Source organism: Onychostoma macrolepis, chromosome 19, assembly GCF_012432095.1.
Source record: "Onychostoma macrolepis isolate SWU-2019 chromosome 19, ASM1243209v1, whole genome shotgun sequence".
NCBI classification, from domain to species: domain Eukaryota; kingdom Metazoa; phylum Chordata; class Actinopteri; order Cypriniformes; family Cyprinidae; genus Onychostoma; species Onychostoma macrolepis.
This window is the reverse complement of record NC_081173.1, coordinates 26,470,269-26,486,160: the sequence shown is the minus strand read 5'-3', so window position 1 is coordinate 26,486,160 and position 15,892 is coordinate 26,470,269. Positions and strand designations below refer to the sequence as shown.

Below are 15,892 nucleotides of genomic sequence, written 5' to 3'. Positions count from 1 at the left end.
TTTTTATCAGTCTTTACCTGATAATCTCTTCGGAAGGGGCCAGAGTTTCAGATGCAGGGGCAGATGTGAGGTTAAAAATTTAGGCTGTAAGTAAATAAGGCGAGAGGGAAAACCGGAACTGTATCGAGCTGATGAGTGTGTGTCATGCATGAGATTACAACATCTCATGCATCTCGTGTGTGTGAAAATCTGTCATTCGTGATCATGGAGAGAACGGCAGTGGGCTTCATTCATGAAACAAGCAGAATGAATTTCTCTCATAAATCCATAAGTTCACCAATGGGGACTTTGGGCCTTGTAGTCTTTAAAACACACTTCTTTTTTTCACATTTTCAAAAATTGATTTAAATTAATTTGAATACAAAATGTAATAATGAATACCAAAAACATACTTTGAAATATGGTGAAAATGATGTGATTCAGAAAAATGACAATTTGACAAAATTACAGCTTGATGCCACAAAAAAAAAGAAAAACCCTGTTCAACTGATATTTAACTAGCACTTCTGTGTGTGTGTATATATATATATATATATATATATGTATACATGTTCACGTAATATATAATAACCACATTAAAAATTCACATATTAGTAAAACACTAAAATTTGGTATTTTTATATTGTAATGCATATTTTTACACTGAATCTCCACATTAATGCAACATAAAGATACTTTAAATATTTGTTTAATGGCTTCTTTTTACTCTATATCAGTGATACCAATATTGTATTGGTGCTGTATTAAATTATTTTTTCACAATTTCTAAGGATGAATTGAATAATTGTAGCCATTAAACATTACTGCATAAATGAAAGCCATCATTTTTAAACTTTATTAGGCTTTAGAAAAAAACTTACAACTGAAATGAACTTAAAACAATCTTCACACAAACATTTAGCTTTAGTATAAAATATGACTTTTATTTGTTTATGTCTCATACGTCGTCTCAGGCAACTCAGATAAATGGCAAACATCGAAGTGGTTTATGTTTATATCATAATTAGTTTTAACTACATTAAAACTATCGATGTAGTTAAAACTAAAAAATGTCTTGATGATGGATTTTCATAATTTTAGATTAATTAAAATAAGGAAATATCTATAAATGTATATAGACATTTTAAAAGTGAAACAAAAGTGAATGCAGGATAATAAAGTTGTAAAGAACATTTTAAACTTGCCGATGAAATATAAGTCTTCATAGCTGGAAAAAAAAAAACAGTTTTAAGTAAACTGAAATGTTTGAAGGAATGTTTTTTTTTACACAGAAATGAATTTGTTCTTGTGTTTCATGAATGAGGCCTGATGGTTTTAGGTCTGTTTGTTTTCAAGTCTCTGCTGATTGTTCTTCATCCACAAAAACAAAGCGAGCAAATAATCAACCGTAAGCATGTACTTTACAATCAATGCGCTCGTGAATCATCCGCTGGCTTGTAAAGTACACAAACATCCAGATTTGTGCGCAGATGTACTCCAGTTATGAAAACAATCAAAGGCGTTTGTTTTAAAATGTTTTGTTTGTTTGTACTTGTTTTCGTCATGACTGTGGTCTTTTCAGTTTAGCCTCTGTTTTGAGTCGGTGTCCCTGTGAGTCCACTTGTGGAAAGGTTAGTGTCTGTTTTTCTTTTCATGAGTTTCTGTAGGTAAGCATTAGAAAACGTCCATATTGAAATGAGTTGCTATATATGTAGAATATTTCAGTAGGGCTTTATGGAAGTATATGGATGAGCTGGAGGTGACGTGGTGGCCTGTATGCCGTTTTGTGGCATAAAAGCATTAAATGTTTCAGATAATGTCACTTGATGAAAACTGCAATTACATTAAGCCACTTTTACGTTAATTTACATTCAGTTTCTTCAAAAAGTACTCACACTCGTACACTTTAGACAGAGAGCACTGCAGCTGGGATTAATGCACTGAACGCCAGCTGTAGTTTAACACATTTTGTTTCTGTCACACACTTTAGAGGAAAGTATTTCAGCAGATCAGTCATATATGCAATAAAAAGCCGTGTTTTGAAGCAGGTTTTCTGTATGTTGTGATTGTATGAGACTTGTAGGTGTCATCAGGTGCTTTGTCTTTTTTCTTTTTTTTTTTTTGGTGATGTTCTGTTTGCAATCAGAGATATGTTTGTCCAGACCAGTGTTTTTTTTTTTTTTTACATTGGCGTGATCATTTTCAGCCGTGTGTTTTGTGACACAATTCTGTGATTTACTGCAACTTAAAGTGACAGTTCACCCAAAAATGAAAATGATGTCCTTCAAGTTGACGGCAGCCATTGACTTCCAGTGTTTTTTATTTCTTTCTCCATACTATGGAAGTCAATGGCTAACGTCAACTATTTGGCTACCAGGATTGTACAGTTTTTGGTGAACTATCCCTTCAATCATTTTTGTGGCACCTGAGATTCTTCATATTGTGTGCATATGTAAGTTATCACACGCGACTTTCAGTGGAGTTCATTTGCAAGCAACTTTAACAGGTTTAAGACAATCGTTGATCAACAAAATGCTCTCAGAGCTACACAAAGGTGCAATCTTCTTTACATAAAATAACAATCTATACAGAGACAAATTGCAGCCTAACTGCACGAAAAAGCTGTTACATACTGCTGTTGAACAGATTCTTGTGCTTTCTTCAGGCACGCTAAAACTTTCAGTCATCCAGTTCAGGAAGTATTTACATTAAAAACCTGAGTCATCCTGGGGAAATAAGGCCACTTCCTCCAATCCAACGGTTCTGGTCATTCTGGTCTGGTCTAATAGTCACGGAATATCAAAAAGTACGATTTTATGTTGTCCATAAAGAAATGAAGCTTATTTTAAGACAAATAAGATTTCTGCATTGTGACATTGTTTTCCATACAATTAAGGAAACATTATGAAAACGTCACTACAAATTGCTTTTGAGTTTAGGGTGAAATGTGACTTTGAAATGTTGTTTCTTAAATGTTTTTTTAAGGTGAAAGTGATAGTCCACCCAAAAAATTGTCTTCCTTTACTTACGCTCAAGTTGTTTCACACCTGAGTTTCTTTATTTCTTCTGTTGAACACAAAAGAAGATGATAATTTTGAAGAATGTTGGTAACCAAGGAGCTGGTAGCCATTGTACAAAAATACAACTGTAGTCAGTGGCTATCAACTGTTCAGTTACCTGTATTCTTCAAAGGATCTTCTTTTGAGTTTAAGAGAAGAAAAAATGGTTTGAAAAAACTTGAGGAGTGAATGATTACACAGTTTTAATTTTTGGGTGGACTATCACTTTCATCCATCACTGACGTCTTGTACACGCCGTTTACACATGACTAGGTGTCATGCTTTGTGGAATTCCTCTTGGGAAGCTTGTGAACTGAAGAAATAGTTCAATTGTTACTAAAAACATGATCTTATCACACTCCCAACAAAGTTTAGGACTGTGCCACGATGCTCTATTTTTCTTCCTGTCACTATAATGCTAGTGTAACACTGATTTTCTCCAGTGTCCCTTCCTCACATTTGTCCTTTATTAATATTGCAGTTAGTGAGAGAATGAATCCCAAACAGTTGCACTAAGACACAGTATGACTCATGTGCTTGTATAAACTCCATAATACAAGTATTGTCATTTTTAAACATTAGTGTCACAGACATCTCGAGTTGACTTGTTTAACTTAACTAGCTCACGTACTGGAAAGGCCTCAAAACACTGACATCATTTCTTTATAGCCAACAATACCCTAAATAGTAATCATCAATGCAGTTTGCTCATGTTATGTTCAAAAAAATGTCTGTCCCTTGTTCCTGCTTTTGGCTGTTTTATTTGATTTTTTACCTCATCGTTGATGCCTAATAAGCTCTGTTTTTCTGTTTAAGTCTGTTTTTCTTTCTATCTCTCTCACATTCTCATATATATATATATATATATATATATATATATATATATGACACACACACACACAAACAAACACATTGAGGGCACCCTCTCAATCAACATAGTTACCTGTGCACTTGTTATCAATGAGTGTGTATAAGTTGTGGAGTCTGATTTTACAAATTTGACACATTTACAATCTGGGGGTCACAGTTTGAGACAGTAAAATGAGTGATCAGGGTTACGTGGACATGAACTCTGATTGATTTTGGTCCTTGGGGATTGAAACCTTCACAAAGACTTTTTTTTTTTTTTTTACAATTAACCAATATAAATGGATATGGCAGTATGAATAAATATATAACTATATATTATTAAGAGCTGTGTGAACTTTTCTGTTATTGTTTGGGCATCCCTTTTTAACCGGGATGACGTGGAGGTTCAGAGACAATAAAATAGTTTTTGAATTGATCTTCAGAGTTGGTAATTGAAATGGCAAATATTTATGAACATACTCACTAATTAATATATTATTCAGTTAAGAATATTAATTATTGTACTAAATAAATCCACCCTACAAACAATGTGATGGATGTAGGAGGTGTATGAATGCATGAAAAGCTTCACGATTTACCTCTAGTGCTTTGCTTCTCCAGAAGAGGGCAGTAAAAGCTCGAGAGATTTGGAAGTCAATTCCCAAATCTCTTTTCAACTCATAAAAAATTTGCTGGCTCGTGCAAGCAAAGGATAGCCTGGTAATACCAAGTACGAAGTATGACGTAGTCAGGCTAAGCAAAGGAACCGCACCTTGGGAATTTTTTATGATAATGAACTAGTTGGACCTGGAACACAGAAGTAAACAGATGAACTGTCACTGTCATTGTCTGAATCTATTTTTGTGCTGGTATGATAAACCGAGATCATGAGTAAGATGATGCATTCGATGATGGAAACTAAAATGTGGTGTGATGCAGGAAAATACGAGAACATATTTGTTAGTGTTTAATGCCCTCATACCGATAAACATGAAAACAAATGAAATAATAGTGCAGGAATAGAACAAAAATGCAGCCTTGCCATCACAGGACTAAATCCCATTTTGAAATATATTCAAATAGAAAAAAAAAGTAGTTTTAAATTGTTGGAATATTTAACAATATTATTGCGTTTATTGTATTTTGTTGAGCATAAGAGACTTATCACTAACACATTTATAAAAAAAACAAAAATGCTGTATTTTGTCGGTCTGTTGCGTTTAGGGATTGCCAAAGGTTTACAGGAATTTTCCATGATGTCTTTGGATCTGTTTGGCAATCAAATAATTGACGTCAAATAGTTTTTAAGGCCAAAAGAATGTAGTCAAGCTTAAGTATGAGCCCTTTACTGGCACTCATTCTGTTCACGATTAACAAAATAAGCATATTTTTCCAATGACACTGACATAAAATTCACATGTTCTTCATGCCATTGCATTTCCTTGGCTGAGCTACAAATGGTACAATAGTACCAATAGGGGGATGCTGGTCTGCATTTTAGCATTTCTGTAGTAACGTACAAAGTCACAATCCGTGTACAATTAAAGGCGGTTTTACTATAATTAGAGCAGCAGCAAGCGCCTGAGGCTGCCATGGCAACCAGATACATTGCACGCGAATTACTTGTAAAGGCTGCGGGATATATTATGGGATAATAGTATCACAACCCAGCAACCTTGAATAGCACATTGTTTACCTTATAAAACAAGTACTGGCCCATTCTTTCTAGCAATTTTACACCCAGTTACAAATGCACATCTCCTATTACAGTTTAGTGCACACAATGTAGGCTACGTGCATGAGTCAAGCAGTGCAATGTCTTAGAAAGAATAAAGTACATCTGTACATTGAATGCTCTGTTACATGCTCAAATAAAAGGTATTTTGTGTGAAGTTTAACATGACATAGTCTGACCTGAGCCTGTGTTAAATGGTAAAGTTCTAAAGCACTTTTTAATTCCCAGCTTTATAAAAAATGCTGCTCAGCATAGACGGGAAAGGGCTTCTTTGGCATGTGAAATAGGCCTATAGTTGTGCTGGAGGCAAGAAATGTGAAAATATTTACAGTTCAATTGCTTTTGGGACGTTTACATGAAATGCTTCTATTTGTCTTCTTAACGCTTGTTATAAAAAGGGATAATTCATCATCCCTAAACAAACATTCTGTTCAAAATCTATATGATCTAGTGACTGTGAATCAAAAAAGGAAATGGTTTTAAGAATCCAATCGGCTCTTTTTCATAGAATGCAAACGCAGAGTGTCCAAATTCCCCTCAAAAATGCAACATAAAAGCAGACTAATATTGAAAATCTTTTGCAGCCATTTTTGGTTTGTTCGGGTAATGAATGTTACTGTATACTGACCTGGGAACCATTTTCTCCGATAATATTTCAGCAGTAATGCTCAGTGTGTTTTTCAGTGGCAGTTTGGAATAACAACTAGTTATGCCAGATTCGTGAATGAGTAACTCTTTTTAAAACTGATTTGCACAAAGATCTGACAGTGTTCGCGATTCAGTTTGATTTATTGGGACAGTTCACTCACTCGTTTGTAGTAGTTTCTCACACCGAAATAGTAACAAGATATCTTATAAGACCGAAAACAAATGGAGCACTAATGAAGTGGATCTTAAACAAAACCAATGCCTATCATTTGTCACAGTAAAGCAGCTCAGCAGTGTACAGTTGCGCCTCAGTACCAACGAATGGCTAGAAACGCCCCTGCTTTTCATATTTAAGAGAGAAAAGCGGGAGGGTCACGTGTCGGGATTCGAACTCAAATCAACCGAAGCGTTTTGTGGTGAACCTGTAGACGATTACATAATCACAGAATCTTTGTTTCAAATTTAGCATTGAAGGAAATGTACAGATGTAATCACAACATTCGCAAGCAGGAATACCATACACTGTAAAAAAAATAAATAAATAATTTTACAGAAAATAACTAAATTTTTTACTGTAGTTTTCTGTTATTTCAAATTACATTCAAAACTTAGTATAATTACAAACAATATCTGTAAATTAACAACTTGACTGTTATTTTAGGTACTATATCATTAAAGACAAATTACAGTATTTTTTTTCTTTTTATAGGCCTACAGGACAATTACTGTATTATTTTACAGTATTTTTGTGTTATTTTAAATTATGTTCAAAACTCTGTAAAATTACAAACAATATCTGTAAATTAACAACTTGACTGCTATTTTAAGTATTATTCCATTAATGATAAACAACAGTAATTCTCATTTTAAATATTTTATTTATACAGTATTTTTTTTAAGTTTTCTTAAATTATGTACAATTTACGTAAAATTACAAAAAATTATCTGCAATTAAAAAATGTACGTAGTTCATTATATTACATGTTTATGTCCATTCTATCAATTTAATGTTCTTTTTTTGTAATTTTAAAGTAAATCTTATTGGTTTTATATTTAGGTGTATTTTTACATTCAAACTCTGTAATTTTATATAGAATAGAAAATCAGCCTTAAAATCCACAAATCATTTAATCTTTGCATTAAAAATGTTTTATTTTTATAAAGAAAAAAAATCAGTGAGTGTATAAAGTACAGTCTAACGTTATATGAGAAATGTAACAGACAGACACGTGTAATCACAAGAATTTACAGTAGTCCAAATGACCATGCGTTGCAGTCGCGGTCCTCTGACTGAATAGTTTAGCGCCAGGAGCAGGGCCTAATTTAAGGCTGTTTCTCGATATGCGTTCTTCAGCAATCTTGCGTCCTTAGCTGCGTCCCAAATCGCATACTTATGCACTATTTATGACGTTTTGTAGTATAAATAGTGCAAGTAGTGCGTTCACACTGAAAATTCCAAAAAGAAAAAGTGCACTTTAAATACCCGAAAAAATGAAGTGTGGAATGTTGGACACTTCATGCACTGAACTGTCGCAGCTTTAATTACGTCGCGAAGGGGGCGGGGCTATCAGACTCCGATTATTAATGACAAAATAACCTTATATAATTCATACACTACAGGGTTGAGTGCATAGTGCATAAGTACATAGTGTATAAGTGTATAGTGTGTCATTTGGGACGCAGCTAAAGTGTTCTCGTTCTACGTCAACATCAACCGTCGAAGTTCAGTTCCAATTCTCAAGAAAGCAAGTACAGAGGACGCATGAAAGTTCCCGGATGTGTTCTTGATATCGAGGATTCGTCGAGTGCCATAGACTTATGCTGCGTTCACGCCATATCGTAATTACCGTAATTCCGAGATGATAACACGTGACGTTCAACTCGGGGCTGTTCACGTCCTCCAACTGGGGATTATCTGTTTCTATAGCGACAGTCAACAAAATGAGCCCACGAAAGACTGTTGAGAACAACAACAAAATAACAGTACGAACACGGTATGTTTTTTTATAGTACATTATAGTATCTATACCCTGCTGGAAAAACCAGCATAGACCAGCGTAATTCCCATGCTGGTTTATGCTGGTCTATGCTGGTTTGGTGCTGGTCTATGCTGGTATATGCTGGTTTGGTGCTGGTCTACTGGTCTTGCTGGTGATGCTGGTCTACCAGCATGGTCTTGCTGGTGATGCTGGTCTACCAGCATGGTCTTGCTGGTGATGCTGGTCTACCAGCATGGTCTTGCTGGTGATGCTGGTCTACTGGTCTTGCTGGTGATGCTGGTCTACCAGCATCGTTTTGCTGGTGATGCTGGTCTACTGGTCTTGCTGGTGATGCTGGTCTACCAGCCTGGTCTTGCTGGTGATGCTGGTCACCAGCATCCCAGGTAGCCAGCGGAATCAGGCCGAATGCGGCTGAGTGTCGGCTCACTCGGCTGTGTGCTGGCAGCGGCTTGCCAGAATTGAGCCAGGTACGGCCTGGCCCAGTAATGGTTGCCAGATTTGGCTAGGTTTTGGATCTGTGGATCTGGCCCGATTCTGGTTGAGAAACGGCACATTTAGCCACATTCAGCCCGACTGTGGGCCAGAAGTCTCAGTCCTAAAATGTCAAAAATTCAGGTTTTACTCCTTATTTGCTCCTTATCTGAATATTTGGTCCCCACAATTAAAAATTAAAAAAAATTAAACCTTTACACACACAATCAATCAATTAGGCTGAATTATAAAATTACAAAAATATATATTTTTAAACAAAATACTTTAGAGTTGTAAACCTTTTGCCTGTCAAAGTTATTTATTCAATTTTATTATTATTTTAATTAATATTTCTATTAATTTTTAGGCTGACCTCAAATGGACTTTGCTTATAATTTAAAAATGTTCCCTTAATCTAAATTGACACTTTCTGACTGTGTGTGATTGCAAAAACTGATACCTCAGTAACAAGTGGTAAACTTTTACAAAATATGATTTCAGATGTTATAATAGCGATTTTATTATGTCCAAATAAAAGTACCACAGCAAAACTTAGGCTAGTGGGTAGAATGAGCCAATAAGTGATTCTCTGCTGCCATCTTCTGAAATCAGTGAGTGAAACTGTATTATTAATAACTGTAACAATATATATATATATATATATATGTGTGTGTGTGTGTGTGTGTGTGTGTGTGTATGCATGCACCTTTGTTCTGCAGTGAGGGGCTACTGCATTTTTGTGACAAATCAGGACATAGATGTGTATAATGACAAGGGTATGACAGGTATTACAAGGAGAAGGTGACTTTTCAGGACATTACCCCATGTCCCCACTTTTCAAAACGCTTATAAAACACACAGAATGGAGTGTATTGAAAATCTGAAATAGCAGAAAGTTTCCTGTAAGGGGTAGGTTTAGGTGTAGGGTTGGTGTAGGACAATAGCACATACAGTTTGTACAGTATAAAAACCATTACGCCTATGGGATGTCCCCACTTTTCACAAAAACAAACATGCGTGTGTGTGTGTGTGTGTGTAATTTATTTCATTTTATTTAATTTAATTTTTTTTTGCCAGGAAAAATATAACATGAGGTAATGATTTAAATGTAGCCTACATCTTAGATTATTTAAAACAAAAACAAAAAAAAGCCCGCGAAAAGAACCGGAGGTTATATAAGCTGCGGTCGTCACATCACGCGCACAGCCGGACTCTGAGTGGACATCGCCTGACGGGAGAGCTTTCACCAGGTAAAGTATTTTTTGTGTACATAAGTATAAAATCGACGGCCTGTCATTTAAATGTACCATAAGCCTACTGTTCACTGTTCAAACGAGCCGTTCCGTCTTTATTTTTTACGGCCCGCTCTTCAGCTCCGTTAATTACCGTTAATGCCGTTCTGTGTGACGTCGGTCAAGGCCATTTACAATTAATATTTTCACATTTAAGCAGTGTTGTCTCACAGATTTGTCTGAGTGAGAGCACGCGACACTGACTCGCCTCTGGCTTGCTCAGTTAGGGACACTTAATTTCTAGCGATTATCGCCGATTTGATTGCACAGATACTATTTAAACTAAACTGAGCTAGACATTTGACACCTCTCTGAATTCAATAATGAAATGCCTTTAACTGAAAATTGAAAATTGAGTGTTTAATCTTATCATTATACATTACTGACACTCTATCCTCTAATTTGATACTGTTAAGTGCTTTGACACAATCTGTATTGTAAAAGCGCTATATAAATAAAGGTGACTTGACTTGACTGAACGCGCGCTCTCTCTCTCTCTCAGCGTGTGTGGTAGAGCGAGCGAGAGACAGAAGACTCACACAAGCCAATGTAGCCTATCCTTATGAGATAATAATAGTAAAAATAATAACATTTCTGCTTTTTAATAACAAATAATTACAATAAAAGTAAAACATTATGCATGTGTATACACCAGGGAAGAAATAAGTCATATTCAAGTAAAATTATAATTATTTTCAATAATAAAAATATTTATTCTTTATTTCTTTCTTTTTTCAGATTGTCATCCGATTGTTGTAAGTCATCAGTCAAGCAGTCATCCTGCATCTTTGATTTGCCATGTTCTGTTTGTACAAACATTATCTGATATTGAGTGAGGCTTTTTCTTTTCTCCCCTTTGTTTGTGTGTCAGTAGCTGCTGCACCCCAAAGCCTCCACACCACAGCACAGCTCAGCACAGCACAGAACAGTCTTTGGCTTTGTAAGTATATATTTTTTAAGCTGACTGTCAAACATTTTCTCAATTTTTTTTTATTTAGGTTCATTAAATATATGTCATGCAGCAGTTATTTATTTATTTATTTAACAGGCTTGCATTATCTGATCTGTTTTAAAAGTTATGTATTTTGTAGTTTGTTAGTGAATTTTAATTACTTAATTACACAACATATTATGTGAATAGTGTAATAATGTTCCTGTTATATTTCTTCTAATATTTTTGTGATTACTTTTTCTTCCTACCTGGTCTTTATGCTAAGTTAGGAAAACCAGCTTCATGTTTAAATAGGCAAACTTGTGCCACATACCAGACTGACACACACACACACACAGTGTGTGAACAGTTTCTTTCCCAGGCAATCTACAGAACAGTTAAATGCCTTTTTATTCTCATCTTATTTTTATTGTCTGTGTGTTCGTTGTTGTCTCTGTGAACTGGAAGCTTTTGACACTAAAACAAATTGTTTGTATGTGCAAGCATACTTGGCAATAAAAGCTCTTTCTGATTCTGATATATATTTTTTATAAACATATATTTATTTATTTTTCTGCAAATACTGCAGTGTGCTGGATGGAGAAACTGAGAAGTTTATAAACAGAAGGCATGGAAGAAGAGAGCAGGTCCTACAACAAAGAAATTCTTCTTAAGGTATATGCTCCAAATTAACCATTTACCATTGAGTTCACTGAGATCTGACTAACTATGTGTCTATATGTGTCCCCTCTTTATCTCTCTTTCCTTTTTTCTGTCCTCTTTTAGGATAAACCTGAGGTCCTGGGAGTTCTTAGAGGTTCTAAAGTGTTTTTTTATGCATTTGTTGATGTCAAACTTTCAATAATAAATTCAAATAAATTCTCATAGTTTTTACATTTATATGGTGTCATTCCAACTGGGGGGTATTGAAGGGGGAACTGCACGTGTGTGTGTGTGTGTGTGTGTGTGTGTGATATTTGTGGAAACAACATTGTTAAAAAAAATACTGGCTTTAATAATACATTTTTTGTAGTTTTTAGAGAACCAATTAATTACATTAACAGTTTTTTTCCATGTAGACTATATATATATATAATATTGTTTTGGTAAATTTTGTTGTTGTTGTTGTAGGCTTTTCCTTATTTTTATATTTTAGACGGTGATGAAAAATGACTCGCCATCTCCTCATTGTACGTGCCTTTAGAGAGAAATGCATCTTTACGGATTACATAATGAAAGAGTTTTTGTTTTCGATTTGAATTATTTCGTTTTAAAGTAGTAATTTAAAGCTTTCTATAGATATATTTATCATATTTGTGACTCAGTTCGTTGAGTTTCGGTTCATCATTGTGAAGCGCTCCTATTCAAGACTAGACGGCAAGCACATTTAATTCCATACGAAATGCGTATTTGTCATCCATTTCTACTTCAATAGAAACATGTATTTTAGATTTTTATTCAAATATGGCAACAATCACATATCTTACCCAGAGATCGCACTGTCATGGTGTTTGGAAATATTCATGCATAATTTAGATACATAATCGCATGAAATCAGATTTAAAAAATAAAACATTTGAGAAGAGAACGCAGCATCACAGTTGTCTGAACCAATGAGCATTAAGCTGTGTCGTCAGTCAGTCGTTTCCCATCATGCTTTTGATCAGCGCAGTCGGTGGAGAGCAAATTTTGAATCTGTTACTATAGCTACAGAGGAAGGAGATACATATCACTTATGAACGGTTTGAATTTGGATCTGTTCCTCACACAAAGCATCACATGGATACCGAAGATTTGAATAAAAATTAAATACTTTTATGATCTTGAGTTAAATGATCTCTCTCTCTCTCTCTACATTTAAAGATTCTGAGATTAGATATTTGTATTGAGAATAATATATATATATAATATAATTAAATTTATTTTTTGCTTAATTTTGAAATTATATGTTTCATTCTGTTTTGATTTGCCATTTCAAAGATTAAATTTAAACGATACACTTCATTCAAGTTTCTGTAATATGTTTATTGCAATATGTTATTCCATCATTGCCACACATGGCCCAGCTCTAGCTGAAAGGGTACATGCCATTGCCAACAGGAGGCCAGCAGTGCCAGCTTGAGGCCACATTTGGGCCAAGATCGCTTGCTATGTTAGAAGGACCACACTGTTCATGATGGAACATCACTCTTAGGCCAACCTATACATTGTCTTTACTTTTGAATAACTAAAAAACAGATTGTCACTTTCTATGGTGAGAAGTTCATTTTCAGTTTACTTGTCTCATATCACAATTGCTACAAAGTCCTACTGCAGTCAATAGCTTGCAATATATATGCTATTAAATAAAAGTATGTAGACAAATTCTGTGACTTGCATGCAATTATGGCAGTATTTTTAAATAAGTGTTATGGTGGACAGAGGATTAAATAACAGGCTGTGTAACACTGAAGGGCGAAATACAGAAAATACCGTAAAGTAGCTACAAATGGTGCTTCTAAAGGAAAGATCATGGATTTGTTAAAATACAAAAGGGTTCTTATTGGTCATGTATAACCGCACAAGTAGCCAAAGTAGCCAAAGCACACACACACACACACACACACACGTCTGGTTTGCTATCCTTGTGGGGACTCTCCATAGGTGTAATGGTTTTTATACTGTACAAACTGTATGTGCTATTGCCCTACACCAACCCTACACCTAAACCTACCCCTTACAGGAAACTTTGTGCATTTTTAGATTAAAAAAAAAACACCATTTAGTATGTTTTTTTAAGCCTTTTGAATTACGGGGACATAGGCAGTGTCCTCATAAACCACCTTCAAATTGTAATACCTCTGTCATACCCATGTCATTATACAAATTTTGTCCCCGTAAACCACAAAAACCAGTACACACACACACACACACACACACAACTGCCACGATTTCGCCAAGTAAGACCTGTTCCTAAATCAGCATATTTTATTGATCCTGTCTGAAAACATAGTCCCTCTGGCCCTAAACCTAACTAAACCCTAAAATCAGAGGGAACGACAGGTGGTGAACAGTGAACAGCACATATGCATCTAACCCTGGTTGTAAGCATAATGTGAAATCACCATTTGATCAATTAATTAAATGTAACAGCCTACAAATAAAAATAAACAAAAAGACATATTTGTAATCTTTAATTAAGTTATTTTAATTAAGTTAACTGTAATCTTAATAGGTAATTTTTTTCCCCCATAGTTGCAAGGCTATTTGCTGTCGCTCAATATACCTATAATTCCTGATAAAGCAGCGTTTATGAGCGCGGAGCTGCTTTGTGTACAGCGTTTCCGGGGAAACAGCAATATTTCAGCGCTCCTAAAGCGCCACCTCGTGGCAGAGAATGAATTTGCATTTCCAAATAGCCTTTCTTGCTGTTTATGGTCAGATCAATGCAAATATCAACTCATGTTTTTACGCAGCAAACACAGAGTTGTAAACGAGAAAGAAGTTAATGTGCCTTCTAAAAATATAAACAATGAAGACGGTAATATTTATAGACCATTTCAACGGCTATTCGGCTGTTTGAGGAAGTGACGTCTTTGGTCCTCGGACGTTTCCGGTTAATGTTCGAGCGCATTCAAAACAATGGCGGCAGGCGCTTGATACACATTAGGATTGCAATAATTTATTTAATCCTGCTGTTTAAATTGTCAAAATTAAAATTGAGATCCTTGTTGCTCAGTGGTTGGGTGCTCTCTCTGGGCTGGAACTAACATTCATTTATAAATAATCAGAAATTAAAGGGTTAGATTTCCGAGAAACGCGCCTGGATTGCAGCAGTGAAGCGAGAAGCAGAATAGCAGCTAGCAGCTCCAGGATATACAGCGAACATTTCCATTCAGGCAAGGAAATATTGTCTCCTATATTGAATTTTCATCAGCCTTTACTCGTCTTGTCACATGATCCTTCAGAGATCATTCTTATGTGCAGATTTGATATTTGGTTATTGTTAGTGTTGGAAAAAATTGTGCTGCTTAATATTTTTCTGGAACCTGTGATGCTTTATACAGAATTGATTGATTGAATCCTGGCAGGGATTTTCAAAATATAGAAATCTTTCCTAACAGTGTGTCCTTACTATCACTTTTTAAATCAATTTAAAATCCTTGCTGAATACATGTATTAATATTCTTTAAAAAAAAAAAAAAAAATACTGACCCCAAACTTTTGAACAGTAGTAGCATGTTGTTACAAAATATTTATATTTTAAATAAATGCTGTTCTTTTATTCTTCAAAGAATCCTAAAATTATCACAGGTTATAAAAAATATTAAGCAGCACAATTGTTTCCAACACCGATAATAAGCATATTAGAATGATTTCTGAAGGATCATGTGACATTGATAACTGGAGTAATTATGCTGTAAATTCAGATTTGATCACAGAAATCAATTATATTTTAAAGCACATTAAAATAGAAAACCATTATTTTAAATTGTAATACTATTTCAAAATATGACTCTTTTTGTCTGTATTTTTGATCAATTAAATGCAGGCTTGATGAGCATTGGAGACTTCTTTCAAAAAGTCTGTTTTGTTTTTCTCGTCTGGTCGACGCTACAGAGCTCTGAGCACCAGAACAGCCAGCACAGGAACAGTTTCTTCCCTCAGGCCATCAATCTCATGAACACCTGACAATAATTGTGGAACACACATTATTTATACACTTATTTATCTAAAACACATATTTAGTCTACATTTCAATTGCACATAATATACCTATACATGTAACTGTCTATTGTTATATACCTGTACATGCAATTGTCAGTTTGTATATTGTAATTCCTTATTTACTTGTTCTATTGTTTTTTTTCCTGTCGCTGTCATTCTGTTGCAATGTGGTAGCTTCTGTCACAAAAAAAAAACAAATTCCTCGTATGTGTAAACATACC

General features: G+C 34.9%; 1 long non-coding RNA gene across 2 annotated transcripts; it reads left to right on the top strand.

Moving 5' to 3' along the window:
- The first annotated feature begins 9,022 nt into the window (after positions 1–9,022).
- Positions 9,023–12,796, top strand: LOC131526005 (uncharacterized). 2 transcript variants are annotated; one of them, XR_009267348.1, is made up of 5 exons: positions 9,023–9,991; positions 10,772–10,788; positions 10,908–10,973; positions 11,554–11,639; positions 11,751–12,796. It is a non-coding gene; the product is annotated as an uncharacterized LOC131526005 (long non-coding RNA). The 2 variants fall into 2 exon arrangements; XR_009267347.1 differs by having other exon boundaries at positions 11,554–12,796.
- The last annotated feature ends 3,096 nt before the right edge of the window (positions 12,797–15,892 follow it).